General features: G+C 36.6%; 1 protein-coding gene across 1 annotated transcript in view; it reads left to right on the top strand.

Moving 5' to 3' along the window:
• The first annotated feature begins 336 nt into the window (after positions 1 to 336).
• Positions 337 to 16658, top strand: part of LOC145987812 (protein decapentaplegic-like) — a 64847-nt gene continuing 48525 nt past the window's right edge. The window contains exon 1 of the mRNA XM_083122531.1: positions 337 to 1036. The gene's annotated coding sequence lies outside the window, so the exon portion shown is untranslated. The remainder of the gene's footprint in view (positions 1037 to 16658) is intronic.

Consider the following 16658-nt stretch of genomic DNA (forward strand, 5'->3'; position numbering starts at 1 on the left):
TTCAAGGTGAATTTCATTGGAATTAAGAGTGTGTCTATAATTTACGTGTCAAAGATATACTGTTCTTACAGCACGGCACCATTCTCAGAGGATTTTTGCCTAGGATCCGGGTGGGACAATCAGACCCTGATTGTGCATCAGTTAGTAAAATTCACGCTGATAATGATGTTATCTCTATTATTTTTCATTTGACAGTCCACAAAAATAAATCGAGTAGCGGGAAATAATAAAGTGGAAAAACGGGAATTTTTCTAAGGTTGGAGTTGGCAACAGTGTATCGACTGGGGGTAAAGCCTGTTCCAGGAGCGGAGAGCAGATTTGAGGAGCATGTTGCGGGAATTCGCGGACGTCAATGTAATTCTCGTTGTCCGCTTCGTGGCGTGAGGAGTGTTTTTCCAAGGATTTTTGCTGTACCAGCGGAATAAGTAGGAGTGTGTGGCCGTGTTTGGGGAAAGATTTTCGCGGTGTCTTTCACAAAGGTACCGGTCGAGAGTGCGCAGTCGGCAGGGGTTGACAAGAACACAAACCTTGATGGACTGTCATTGTCCGCGCTTGCCGCTTTTGCTGTCTTTTGTCCGTTCCAGGTCTTCTGGGAACCCGGCAGCCATCAAAACGGAGTGTTATTGAGGAATTGGGAAAACGACCACGCCGGAAATTCCTCCAGTGACGTCATGACAAGAAGGAAAGGCAACACTTTGGCGGGGTGAACCTTTTTTTTTTCCTTTTTTTTTTTAGTTTCCCAGTTTTGTGTTGTGTTGAGAGGTCGCTGCAGTGGTGGTGCGCGCCGTGGCGAGTTATGTCACTGCAAGAGGATACAAGAACTTACTATCTGCGGGAGTGTGTATCCCGATTCACCGATTCTGGCGTCTCCTGTTGAAAAAGCGAACCTACCCGCCTGTTGTAATGCCTGATTGCAGGCGCATGGCCAACATTCGTGTGCTTCTGCCAACTTACGTGAGAAATAGCATCCAACCGTCTTATGCATTGGTTTCGACAGCGTGCCTGGGAAGCTCCGAGGACCACAAAAAAGAGACAGGTCAGTTATTTACCATTATCATTATATTTGACACTGCACCATTCCGTTACATTCGTTCTCGTGTACTTGTAAATCCTAGTACGCCAAAGGCGGTTGCCTTATTTGGAACCTTGACGACAATCCTAGTTGTTGCGTTCTAGCAGGATTTTATCCAGAGGGTGGGTGTAATGGTAAATTAAGAGCCATGACCATAAATTTTGCCTTTGTGACAAAATGTAGAGTGTGTTCAGCAAATTGTGGAAGCTCTGTGGGCAGTCACTGCGTTCTATCAATACTCAATTCAATGTTACTCCAGTATCTCATCCGTGACAATCATTATGCTACTACATCTGTGACTTACTTTCTTTACAATCGAAGTTAGGTTTTTGCTTGGCTCAACTATATAGCTGTAGGTGTAGCGGACCTCCATGGAGGAGTGATGAGCAGAGCACACTACGCCGCCAGGGTTTGGATCCTGGGTTCCTTCAACAAATTCATCTTAACCATCGCTCATCCTCATCTTCGCGATTAGCCAAAAGTGACAGAAGAGCAAAGCATAATAAACCATATCAATTAATGAACTATATACTTGAATTGGTGTTCGAAATTAGTGTTAGTTTGGCGCCTGTCCTTTTAGGTCGCCAATTCTAAACCACTTTTATTGATTTGAGATAATTGGCAATTTTATTTATATTCCAAGGACAACCGATTTGTGTTTTGGTAATTTTGTGTTGCTTTCTTGTCTCTCCAGTTTGTTTTGTTGTAGACAACGAGGGCAGAGTAGATGAAATGCAGCAACAACAGCAAAAATTCGCGACTTCTTGTTTCGCAATAAGGCTGCCAAATTTGACAAAGACAGTTTACAAGACAACAACAAAAAAGTGAAGAATATCTTTGACTTACTCTCCTGTGCTGCGTCTCCTAAAAAGAACAGAACTATATAGCTGATTTATGCTTTTCGTATAGGATTATTTAGTTTTGACTTTTGACATTTCTTTATTAAACCAGATGGCACTTAAAGATCGAAGCCCAGTTTCGAATATTTTACGTCATTGGACTCGCAGGCATACGTCTCTAACATCAACAGCTTATTGCAAATTACAATGCATCTTGCACGTAAGAATCAGGATAATATTCTAATTTCTTTAAGTTAGATCTGTACTGACTTTCCCCTATACCACTCGGGATAATCTTAATACGTAATATGTTGCCTTTGCTATGTGTTTCAACGGAATGTCAGCGAGGCTCTTTGCAAACGACTATTTTCCCCCTTCAAATTGTCGTTATTAACATAGGTCCAAAATCTATGAGTCTACAACGTGCATGGCCAGTTAAATAGTTATACCTCCTATCATCAGAAAACATAGCATTAACCTTTGTACTAACAAAACTGCAATATTTTAATTTTTCTTCTCTTCCAAGCAATGTTATCACTGATTTGCCATAGTTCCCCGTTTCCATTGCTTAGTCATTATCGTGTCACAATGCGAATTATAGAGAAGTCGAAATAAAATATTTACATTTTTACAATTTGTTTCATAGTTTCATTTTGTACCTGGAGTTTTACTTAAAAATTAAAAGCAAATTTGGCATTTTAAGTGCACGTTTTGCAATTTTCCGAACATAATAATAAATACTTGTATTTTAAGTACCCTCCCTTTTTTGTTTCAAAAACAATCCTCCCCATGAATACTTGATTCGTCTTGTAATCAAGGTGTCCCGGGTTCGACATCTCACTTTAAACTGTAGGTCCAGTCCCGATTAGCCTTACTGTGCATAAAGTGGACTTAAAACACCAAATCAATAAATACAAAACTATTGAATACTTGATCATAACCACGTAACCACTTTAAACTGTAGGTCCAGTCTCGATTAGCCTTACTGTGCATAAAGTGGACTTAGGTCCAGTCCCGATTAGCCTTATTGTGCATAAAGTGGACTAAAATCACCAAATCAGTAAATAAGCAACTATTGAATACTTGATCATAACCACGTAACATATAGTGTTTGTTGTAACACTTGCAAGTAGAACTATCAGAAAGTTATTCAACCCTTAATCCTCTTAGGAAATTTTCCCTTCTAGTAAATCAAATCATCTTACAAGTAGGCAAGAAACATTCAAGAATAACGTTTTATCAATGCTTGGACATTTTCTTTCTTTTTTAATAAGACACAACTAATTATCTATTATATAATTAGTTACACAAATGTAATTAAATTGCTTGAATCACACAAGAACGATTTCATTAATCTTTTTTTAAACAAGATATATTTACGTTCACCTATCAAAAATTATTATTCAAATAATTTGTTACACAAACGTAACTAAATTGCTCCAACACAATAATTCAAGGATTTCCGATGATGACACTTTTAATTTTATTGCAAAGCTCAACAAGTCAACCGTAACACTATAAAGTGAATAACGATGTGATAAATTTATAATCAATTCTCTAATTAATATAAATAGATAGACGAACACGTATCTATCGTGACATCTATCTTACCCGAAATTTTACAAACCTTTAAAAAATATATGTTGCAAAATAATTTAAAATAAATATGTGTCAAAAGAGCTTTAAGATATATATAAAACAATGTGAGAATTATGAGCATGAAATCAATTTTGGAGTTTTAGTCATAAGTTGAAAAAACGTCGAAATTTTGTAATCTCGCAATGTTTTGAATTTTTTTAGAAACAATGATATGTAATACAACTAAACGACGAAACGGTGGTTTCCTCTCATTTGTATAATGCTAATACTGTGAGATTTACTCTTTTGAAAATTCATATCTGTGTCATTTTGTTATTTAAACTTTGAGCTGTGTAGCAATTAGGACTGACTGTTTGGTACGGACTACAGATATAGATATTTTGTAATTTATTTATTTTTTGCCTTTGCGAGCCGTTGGCTGCAAATACTGCATCATTTTTAAACTCCCTCCTTGTAACTGTATTATCATAATTATTGCATGTATATTCATATATTCGATATTTCTTGCATAGTAACGACGCATTGTTAAATTAGATTTGATAGGTAGATTCTCTAACATGTAGGAACTCTAAATAAAACTACAGGGAAATGTTATATAAAACTATTTTTATATAGGTCTCTTATTCAATTCTGCGGGGGCCTGAGTCCAGTATGACCGCTGCTGAATGTGAATAAGGTTTTCATCAAATTATGTAACTCCCTCCTCCCCCAGCGAGCTAAATGAGAACCATCGATAGTGACATCACACTACTTAATTTATACGGAAAAGGAGCCTTTATATGGTTCATGAACTGGTCAAGCAAGTAATAACAATAACGGAAATGAATTTTCACAAAGTGTGCCATTTGTCACACAATATGCAAGACGTTTTACACTCAAGTAACACACATCGAAGTGCTGGTTATGCACTTGTGACCATCATAGTAAAATTTGCCTCAAGAGAAATGATGTCATTGTAATCAAAGCGTCATGAGTTCAGTACCCGGAGGAGGTACGTATATTGATTCGGATCCGACTTTCAACTATCGGCCCATTCCCGATTGGGCTAAAGGAGACTGAGCGAACTTCAGATACTGTAGAAACAAATCGATAATAAACGCACCTATAGATGGCGCTATTTTGCTTTGTGCAGGTAGTCCAACCATAATCAACTGCAAGTTACCAAAATTACATTATTTAACTACTCGGAATGGTGCATCCAAAATCTATCTTTGTGCTTTGATGCGCATTTTTAGTTCTGTGATCGTCAAATAGTCGCTTATCTGACGATAAAACGTAAAGAGCAATGCCAATTTTTGGCTATTGCTGTATTTCAATTTGTGTCCTAACCATTATTGTCAGGTTATTTGCCTTTTGACAGAACATTGTTATTTTTCCAATTACGTTTTGTACGTTTACAAAGTAAATAAAATTTTAGGTTACTAAAAATATAAATAAAATATGATATATGTAATGTAATCTGTGTGTGTTACGAGCAAATGTTTTGCGTCGCGTAATTAATTTTTTTAATTATAAGGATACACTTTGAATTTTCATAATGTTATATTTCCATATTTACACTTATGATTTTATTGTAATTTAATAAAAATTAATGTTAATTTTAATGTCCATTAGTAAAGAAAAGACCAGTCCACTCGCAGTCCCTTATTCCATTCATGCAACAAGTTATAACTTATCTACGTGTAGAAGGCTGAGACACAATTCGGCAAGAGTAACTGTAACTCTAACTCAGTTATTTTCCGGAAATAACTTTCCCAATACTGGAATAGAGCTGGAAAATCTCTCTGGGTGACATGCACTGCAGGTGGACCATCACTCGGACTTCCACTCTCAGAAACTGGTTCAGAAATCACAATTAAAAGTCATTAAATTTTGACGAAGATTTTATTCTTTGTATCAATATAACGATTTGTTGATTTTTGTTATTTAGCGTTTTTCAACTTTTGGCTAATCGCGACGATGTGTGATCATATGATGAAACTGATGAAGGGAAACTTACAAAAAACACCGATGCTCCTGGATTCAAACCCGGAACCCCTGGCGTCGTAACGCGCCGCGCTAACCACTCCGCCACCGGGGTCGGCCATATCAATAGAAAGATTAGAACTGTGTAGAATGAACGGATATTTTATTATTTACGATGTTGATGTATTTTTAGATTGTGACGTAAATTAATTAAATTAGCACATAAACTTAGTTGGGGAAAAAAAGGTCTCGAGACTTGTATGTATAACATGTGTCACATAAATGTCATGCCGGTAGCTAATTGAGGAAATATGTCTTCGCTGAAGTAGAAAAGTATAACAGTGCAATAATTGGGTAATACCTGTAACGGAATGAGAAGAAAGAGAGAAAACAGATTACTGTAAAATAGAGAATGACAACCGTTTATTTGTAAGAGCTTGCCAGAAATTTTTGTTGGAACAATCAGGTAGTTGATATAAAATTGAAATGTTGCAATAATAATTATTAAAATAAATTCATTATTATAAACAAATAATTTGATTACTAAATTATTCTAACTATGCCCTTAGAGCGACTGTTCGACTCGATCCATCAACACAATTATTTTTATTTATTTTTTCAAGTTAATATACTGAAAGGGTTGCTGTACTATCTTGAAATTAAATTTTACTTTACTTTTTCAAGATTAGGTTAGTCGTAAACATTATGTTGTGTAACGCCTCATATAAAAATCATTGTTGGAATTTTGAAAAACAATTTATTCTTTGGATTAAATGAATGCATACGGTGGCGGCGATTGGGTTCCAAAACCAGGGGGCAAGGTGCCAAAAGTGGGAGGCAAAGACAGTATATTTCCCTTTTTAGATAAGGTTTAGCATAGTGCGAGAACATAAGTGGCGAAAAGTGGGGGGATGCCCCCCCCCTAATCGCCGTCACTGAATACATATTAAGTATGAAAATATAAAATTCTAACCAGGTTCCTGCATTTTACACTTAATCTTTCGAGAGACCGACCCTATCTGTTGGAGTAATAATTATCTGAACTTTATTATTGCTATGGAATATCAAAGCAATATGATATTTTTTTCTCTATTTTGAAATGAAAGAATCCAGTCCTCGATGGGGAAATAGACACACAGTTTGCAACACTCATGATTATTTGTATTTGAAATATTTGTTGTTATTTTCTTATAGGCAGAGAGAAAATTAAATGAATGCAAGAATAATGAGATGGGGGAAGGAATTATATACGTTGGGATATTATAAGAATGATGTATAATGGACATATAGGCACGGATTGTGTTAATTGCATTGGAGAAATATTAAGTCAAATTATTGTATTTGTTTTAGAAGAGAAAGTGTGATGTATATTCACATTCAGCAGCGGCCATACTGGACTCGGGCTCTCGCAGAATTGAATAAGAGCCCATATAAAAATAGTTTTTTGTAACATTTCCCTGTAGTTTCCTGTAGAGTTCCTACATGTCAAAAAATCTACCTATCAAATCTAATTTAAAAATGCGTCGATAGTATGCAAGAAATATCGAATAAATGAAATAATAATATTAATCATTATTAAATGGCTATATCTCACGTACACTGTGATGAATACTACAGAACTAGTAAGGTAGAATTTATTTTTACTTAATATATTTGTCTCGGACTCGACTTCGTATCCTACTTACTATTGAAGAGAGGTTCTGAGGACACCAATACATGCATTGCACTGGCCAATTGTTAGAAAAATGTCAATATTTTTATTCGTCCAAAACGTTTGACACAAAATAACAGCCCCGTAATTAATGTATTTCAGGCTTGAGCAACTTTCGCCTACGGTCACCGACAATAAAAATGGGACAGCTAGATCCTGAAATACTCGCTTCCCTGCAAGGCAGTGGTAGAGGTTGCCATCGAAAAATTACTCTTAAAATCCACTTATCGCCGTAGAGTTAGGCAACACACATAATGCGTTGCAGGGAAGCTAGTATTTCAGGATCTAGCTGTCCCATTTTTATTGCCGGTGAGTGTACTTGTGGAGGGGCAACGAGTGATCCGAAAAATGCGAGCATTGAGCGGTAAAAATACTGCGGAGAAGCTATAGGACTGAAAAAGTTTTTTTATAGCTAAACAATAGCAAAAATATTCTGGATATGAATGGAAATTTTTTTAAATATTCTCTACCCTGTAAAATAAATATCGATTCTAAGGATGATATCGAGATGAGATATCTCGGTCTCTTCTCGAATCTCGTAATATGTGGTAGTATAAACAACGTATAAACTAAAGTAAACAAAACTCCGTGGCGCAACAGACCTCGAGGGGCGAGGGCCTGCCAGAGCAGCTTTTCATTGGTTGACGCGTGGTCAGCGCATCAGAACCCATCGCCGATGTTTTTCTGGCTTTCGTCACCGGAGCCCTTCTTAAAGTAGCTTCCAAATTGTCCTCACGACACTGGGTCAACGCCGAAATTTTGGGGGCACCCACCGGGACCGGTCGCACCAAAGGCGATAGCGCTAACCACTTTTTTTCTTCTTATTATTATTAAAAGGAAAGCCCCTAAGCGGAAGCCTCCCCCATCACACTTCATTTACTCATATCATTTCACTCAATCTCTATTTCAGGACTTTCAGGACAGACAGAGCCCATAAACAACGTATACAGTGTGTCAACCACTGAAGCCATTAAGAGGCCAATTAGATAAACAAGTTTTCTTGATAATGATAACGTTTCTTTGTTTGACACCTCATTTTGACGATACAAGCCCTATAAGAACTTCCCGGTTTGGTGGCCGAGGGTGTCGAACACGCAACTATGTTCCTGAATTTTCATCTCGGCCTGGCCCTTCATCAATTCCATTTAATCATCACTCTTGCTCATCGTCGTGATTAGCCAAAAGTGACGCTTAATAACAAAAATACGATATACCTCGGAAAATCTTACCTTTATCCTGAATCTCGTATATGCAACCACGCAGCACAGGCTCACAATTGTCGCTAATAGATTGCTGTAACCTAATGTGTGACTTATCTAGGCAAAATCGTGGAGATATCCGCTTGGTATGTATGAAGAATCACCTGGGTAAGTCAATTTTTTGACTTCGGTAATTTTCCCAGTCTCAGACACTATGCTTTGGTCTAGTCTCGTCTCGGTAAGTTTCACGCTTCGATTGCCCAGCGCGTTGATTGGTCGACTCTCGATGTCGCCACCGCAGCCTTTGGGTTCGAATCCCAGTTCCTTTCTTAATGTTCTCTCAGTAATTTCATCTAATCATTATTGAAGTGGAGAATACCTCCCAGTTAAGAATATTTGCGACAGTGCGCCCTACCCACTATAGATAAGCGAGAAATTGGCTCAGAGGGATTTTTCTTTCTGTTTTTATTTTTCAGGTATCAGGTATCAAATAAAGTGAAAAAATGCCTAGTAATTGTTACATTTCGTCATAAAAGCGTCAAGTTCTGATGTTTCATTCAAAGTTTCTAGATAACTGAGCTATTTGGATGGTAGTCGCTCTCATCCACTTTTATAAAGTTTCAGTCTTTTGGAAGTTGTTGCTTGTAACGATCATCATAATGTTCTATATTTACTAATCATTCAACACCTAAACTTTTACGTCCTTGCCTTAGTCTTTTCTCAATTCTGTAATTTACTTCCTTACATTAGAGACGTCAGAGTTAAACTCCAATTATAATCTAGATTAAAGTCACATGACCTGGCCACCCCTCATTTTATCTAATCAAATTACTATATATGCTACATTTAGTATTTGAAAAAAAATCACGATACAGAGATACGTATTCAGCCGAATAAATGAACTTATCTAATATCAAGTTTCCTGCAGTTTATATTGGGGATTAGGTAGGGTTACCATTCGTCCGTATTTAATAAGGACAGTTTGTATTTTGACCATAGCGTTAAAATACAAACTGCAAAAGATGTTAACACGTCCGTACTTTTCCGAAGGATGTTATAGAGGATGTATAAAATGTATAAGATTTGTTCTGTGAAGTATATTCGTTCTGAGTTCCTTTTTCGGTGTACTGGCAATCCTGAATTGTGATTACTGATTTTGAATTTGAAATGGTTTATTCCGTCACCGTTTCCATTGTTGTTCACGCCACACGATCTGACGGTTACTCGCTTTGGCTTTGTCTTACTTCAGTCAGTACAGTGGTTACTTGTTATGTGGATGTGCCGTAAACCGGTGATCGGTAGTTCTGCTTTTCTGCAACATTGAAAACTGTAGTTTTATATTGTGTGCGAAAACATTGTACGGCATATATTTATATTTAATTCTATATAGACTATATAGGTTTTCAAAATTTCGGTTGTCCGTATTTTCACTTCCCAATTTATGGCAACCCTATTAGGGGAAATGAAAATTATTGAAAAAATAATCAACAACTATACTTCAGCTTAACGGTTTGTTTCTGTAATAAATTATTTGGTCGTATATCTTGTTAAATTTATCTTACATGTTTTCTTGTTGTCATAAACTCCAAATAATACGCACAAAACGCCATGACATGCCGAAATGTAGCAAAACACTTCAAGTGTGATAGCCATTTGAAGCATGTAGTGTTAGCATGTTCCAAAATTCCAAAAAGGTGAGAATTTAGCAAGTCAGATCCCGGTTGGGTGTCAATGGACCTAAAAACACCCCACACTAAGTTTTGGACGCGAGCGAAATTTTCCGGCCGTGCCTCACGCGTTCCGGAGAATGTTGCTCGGGTCTCAAATTTCGTGTTGGGTATTTTAGGTCAATTGACACCCAACTGGAGGAGGACTTGCTTTACCCTTAAAAAAAGGGGTATTACAAATTTGAAGTGTTGGCACCCAAAATTGCCACCATGAACGATACTTGTTGTCCAGATCATTCAGTTGCAATGAAGATGACTCTTTTACGCAGGTGTTGAGTGTGCATATTTTGGTTGAATATCAATAAAGGTTGAAGCACCAACCTGTATGTAACAACCATAGAGTACGCAGGTGTTACGTTTGCCCAGGCCAATCTCTTTTGTTATGTGGGACATCGTTTTCCAATCTCTTTATTTACGAACTGCTCAAAGCCTTCCCATGGACATCACTTTTTTTATTCTCATGAACTGTCTACGAGGAAAATCAATTACCGTGAAATATGGCGAGAAAATATCTACACTTGTATCTTTTGGCAAGTAGAAAGATTTGAGAATAGACATAAAATATTGCCAGTGGATTTTTTGTTTAATGTTTGCATCCGAGGTCAATGTTCTTGTAAATGTCTTTTGGTCATACGTACTTGCCTGAACAACTAGCATATAATATATAGTAGGGTCAGTTCGCGGACGGATAGTTGGGTTTTATGACTTCTTTCACAACAGTGAATTTGTGTGTTTTGATGAGTTATATCCATAGGGTGATGATACAAGTCATATAATATCTCCCAGTCCATGCAGGTGTACCTAGCACTACAGTACGTATACGGAATGCAAAACACATTTTGACAAATTCGTTTCGACTTTACATTTTTACCTACAGAAGCAGATGTATCGAATTTCTGAAACTCCTAGAATGAAAAGTGAAAGCTCAAGATTCATAATTGTTTCTGATTTTTTACAGCTATAGAGTATACTGTACAAAGAAAGCAGTCAAATGAACGAAGTTGTAACTAACAAACTTCTTCACAGATAAAATACATCAATCAGTCAGAATTTTCTAAGGGGTTAATGTGAACTGAAATAAAAGAAATAATTCTAATAAGAAAGTCTAATCCGTTAACATTTTACACAAATTTTTCGAGTTAATTCATTTTTCCTTCGGGGGAAGGGATAATAATTAACTGAGTTTTATTTCTGTTATGGAATATAAAATATTAAGTTTTCATTTTTTTTTAAAAAAAATTGAATTCGACGGGATCAGTTCGGTCCCCTTGGACGCCCATGGCTATGTTGCTTACTCTGACAAGTTTTCCTTCCAAATGGAGATTTCACAATGTAGAGGAGGTATCTATCTGTCTATTTATATAAAGTGCAACTAATGCCACTACCATTGTCTCGAAGCTAAATATTTTTTCTAGGCCTGAGCCGATACCACTTTGAACCGATACCGATACGATAACCACACTTGAAAATTGTAATAATTTAAAGCTGTTCAAAATATTGATCAATATTGATGTGTAAATTCTCTTCTCCAATTATATGCATAAATTTACCAAACATTTTCCTTTAAAATATTCCACAAAATCCATTTTTTTTTACGTCAAATCGATGAAGAATAAAAAGTAAGTTCGAATTTTGAATAATTTCCAGGATACTACGAAAGTGTCTTGCAGCATTTTTGTAGACCCCATGAAAGACCAAAATGCCGCAAAAGTATCGGCTCTTATCGCTAAAATAAATTCCAACCGATTGATAATAATGATATCGGCAGACACATCGGTATCGGCTCAGTCCTAAATTTTTCCCCCATCGTGATATGAATGTCGTCTAAAACGTTGGTTAGTCAACAACCTTGTTCGTGTGACCGAAAGTATGGCGTAAATAAAGCAATTAGCTTCACTTTTGACGAATACTTTGCTGTAAAGACGTTACTCCCATGTCAATCGATATGTGCAGTGGCGCAACCACCAGGAAGGCGGCATTGCCCCCCCCCCTCAACCTTCCACGGAAGTCAATTCGGGGGGGGGGAAGGTGTGAGCAAATATTGACGGCCAAGGGCACCTACAGGGGGGCACAAAGGAGCAATTGCCCCCTATTTTTTTTTATTTAAGGCAAATAAAAATACATTTCGTACAATTTTCTTGCTCGCTTCGCTCGCAATGCCTGCTTTTCTCAGTGTCGTCAAGTTCAGAGCCGTAGCTAGGAGGCGGCGGGAGTCGGCCATGGATACCAAGTGATCTAAATGGGAAAAAAATGTAAAATAGAGAATGCCATGTCGCCCCGTGAAATTATTTGCGCCCTATTAAATCAATATAGTTTTTAGTTGCAAAAATTGGACCTAAAAATGTTCTTGCTTGCTTCGCTCGCAATATGATTGTTTTCTTTAATGTTTTTAAATAATATGTGTTGTATATATGTATTAAATAAACTTTGAATACGTACACAATTTAGTGTTAGCATGTTGCATATGTATTTTTCTTATTTTATGTCGCTCCATGTTGCATATCTGAAGATAAAAGTTATACATGTTATGTACAAAAAGAATTATCTTCGAAATGCATTCATCATTCATTTTCTGCTTTTAAAAAATACACTTTGTGTGCTTGTTTTCCATTATTAGCTAATGTGAAATTTAACGTGTTGACAAAATAATTCAAATCGTTTGTTCCAAACAAATGCTTTAGCACCGACTTCTACCCCTTTTTGCGTAATTTATGAGGATAATCACGTCTTTGATACTATTACTACCACTAATAATAATAATAATAATAATAATGTCATTATTATTATTATTATTATTATTATTATTATTATTATTATTATTGGTACGTTTATACTGGTACTTGCCCCCCCCTTCCAGACAGAAATTCGTGGTTGCGCCTCTGCTTGTGTGTCAGTGTGTGCATTTTATTTTTTCTAAAATGCTTTTTGGTATGTACTGCAGCACAAATTCAGCAAACTCCGAACAAAAGTGAGCATATTGGCCCATCGCCCTATTCTGATTCTTTTTTTTAGTATCTGTTTGCAATAATCACAGTTCCGATTTTGAACTAATCCGGTCTGATACTAGTTGTCTGTGATAATAAAGAATACAAACGTCTCGAACCGAACCTTTTTAATCTAGCCTATTCGCTGAAACTTCATTTCATTATTTACAAGTGGAATATTTTACATAAAACTACACACAGACTAAAACAAAACATCCGAAACTGTGAAAACGAAATCGGAGCACTGTCAAAAGCTTCAAGTATTTCAAGAAAATGAATGAAATTTTTCGCTATGTATAGCGCAAAGATTGGCAAATGTAACACAATCTATACAGAATGCTATGAAATAGGTTTATCAAGCCTACTTTTCTATCTTAGGGTCCCATGAGTTTCGTAGTTGGGAACGAGCGAAGTGGCAATTTCGCACAGAACTTTGTCACTTTGTTCGTAATCAAAGGTTTTGACTCCACTAGGTACCTTTTACTGATACAGTTTTGTTATAAAAGATAACACAAGAGTCAAAAAATATTTGTGTTCCCAAACTTCACGGTTGGGTGGAAACGATATCCTCATTATAGAACTAGAGTAGCCTATATGCTATTTGTCTTGTCCCCATTGTAAAGAAAATGTGGATATGCAATTTCTATTAAGTTTCCAAATGAGAAAAAGCCAATTATCATGTACAGGGGTAGAAAAAACTAAAACTAATTCAGATGGTGCCAGTCCCTTTTTCTCAGGAGACAGCTTTTTTTTTTCAAATTAAGATAAAGCTACATGTTTTGCAATATATCTTAAAACATTTAATTTATTAATTAATACAAGATTCGATTGAAAATAATTCTTACGCGGGGGTGGCCTTCCTAAAGGAGGCTTAACTAGTAACAGCATGAATAACTATGAAATACATTCTAATATATGACCGACTGTACCATATCGCCGAAGATTTTAAAATTCGGGTAGCAACAGTGAAAAAATGTGTAATGGATTGTTTATTATTCTGATGTAATGATACAAGTTATAGAGAAAACACACAAACATTAAAAAAAAACATTCTGTACTCATTATTTTAAAGAAAGGTAATGGACATTTCCATAAGCAAACTCGTAATATTAGAAAAATATATTGTTTTAGCGCTGAAATTGAAAATTCAAACGCCATGGCGACAGGGCCCTCTGAAATTTTCTACCCCTGATAATGTATCAATTCTGCGTAAAGGGCTCAACATTTATAGGCTCTTTGGGCAAACCTAGTTGCTAGGAATACAAACATTTCTGATTCTATATGGGCTTACTCATGTACGGTGGGATGCATAAGTATTGTCAAGCAAATTGTCCATTACTGTGTTCATGTACTTTATTTTTACCAAATGAGAGCTTCAAGAATTTAAACCAAATGCCAAATAAGCATCTGACAACACCAGCATACCTGAACATCTATTCTTTAAAAAACACAGAATAAAAAAGAAACATTGATAAATATAGCCATGGACTGCCGAGCAATACTTGTACATCCCACTGTACACCGATGGTAATAAGTTGCTTTGTCTTGGGTCAGGTTATGTTATGCTCATATTAATATTCATAACATGACTCTTGGGTGATGACTTCACTGGCGAGCGATTGATCAAGACAGAATACGTTCCTAAAAGTTGTCTTGTAGAGCCTGGTTTCAGATGATTTAACGGGAATTTGGACAAGTGAACATCGCACGACTTCGCGCCAACGCATTGGAATTGCTTTACACCCGGACTCTGTGTGCATAACTTGCGGCGCGTTAAAATTTGCTTTCGCTCGCGTATCGAATTGCAAATTGACGTTCCCGATGTCTAAGTGTCAGTGTAAATATACACTTGTCACCTCATACGCGCACATGTTTGAACAATCTTGTGGTTTCGATTTGCATTTGATTTTTTTTTTTTAGTTTAATTGATGTGTTGAATTTTATCCTATTTTCCCCTCATAGTGAAAGATTTTTTTAAAATTTTATTTTACTTCGCGTTTTGTGCCTCTTGGCTAATTTGCGAAGATGGGGATGAGTGATGAAATGATGAAATTCATGAATGGACATTCAGAAACTACAATGCCCGAGTGGGATTCGAACCCGGGACCCTTGGCGTCGCAGCGCGATGTGCTAACCACTCAGCCACAGGGTCCGGCTCCATAGTGAAAGAAAATATTCTCTGACCTAGTTTTGTTCCAAGCTTTTCTAACATAGCACTGTTAAAAATTACACGATATATAGTAAAGAAAAGTAAAGTGCTCTCCTGTGCTTTGCACTTGCACCACACTATGAAGGCATGTAGAGGGGTGTGGAGTTAGGACCCCACACTTTCTCGATCACGGCCGAAGGTGAGGGTGATGTGGTCAGCACCACGCCCCTGGCCGCCTTTACCCCCCAGAGTTTCCTCTAGGCACTCACTTTATACGACGCTGGGTGGGCGCCGGAACAGGTGGACAAAATCCCGGATCTCTCCAGCCGGGGATCGAATCCGGGTCTCGCATGGTAGTCAAACGCCCTTAACGACTTTTTATTTTATTTAAAAGGAATGCCCCTAAGCGGTAGTATATCCCGTTATTCACTTTTCCTTAATTGTCAATTTTTACTACATTCTCATTTTTTCTCATTTTTGGGACAAACACGAACATCCATGTCCGAAGCAGGATTCGAATCCGTAACTCCCTGTTTCGTAGCGCGCTGCGATGACCACTCCGCTACCGAGGCCGACAAACGACCGAGCTACCATTTGACATACCGAGCAACGAATTTTTACAAATATGCATCAAATATTATACTTTTGTTTCTATTGTTGTAATAATGTAATAATTTTAATCGACTTTTGCATTATTAGGCAGATTTAAAGAAATTGCTAAAAAAGTACCATATTACAAGTTACTTGATTTTTCTTCTAAAGTTAACACATCACTTTGTAATGCAATATAGACAGAAATTTCAGATAATTAATTTATATGCACCGTATTACCTCAACACACATCAAATACCGAGCAGGTCATGGGCAATCCATTACACACACACTGTTCCGTAACACGGACAAGCCAATACAAGCATTAGAATTCTACATTATATTTCCCAAAGGTTTCTCAACCTGGAAATGTTGGTGATGATGATGATGAATTAGGGCTCGGAAGTTGATGAAAAATCATTTTTTTCTGAGCCCTGAAAACAATGCTAAACCTGATATCAGTTCAGTTAGAACCAGAAAACATTGTTTTTATTTTGCATTTAAAAGAAAAAAATTGCTTTTTTGGGTTTTGTAGGTCATTTTTAAGTATATTTTGCCGGTTTTGTTGCATTTTTCTTCATTTTTTGGGTTTATTTTTCTCCTCCTCTGTTGTTTAGTGAATTTTAAATGCATTTGCTAGCATATCTTACATATTTTTATCAAGTTCGTCATTGATCGAAAATACGGTCAATGAAAAAGCACAATGTTATTTTTAACTGAAATATTTGGCAATGGATTAAAAAATAATTGACGTAAATTTATTTTTCCTCCAGCAAACTTAAAATACTTTGTATGAAGCCTACTTTGAGGTTCTCTTCCAAG

This window comes from Lepisma saccharinum, chromosome 5 (assembly GCF_977018435.1).
Source record: "Lepisma saccharinum chromosome 5, izLepSacc3.1, whole genome shotgun sequence".
NCBI lineage: Eukaryota > Metazoa > Arthropoda > Insecta > Zygentoma > Lepismatidae > Lepisma > Lepisma saccharinum.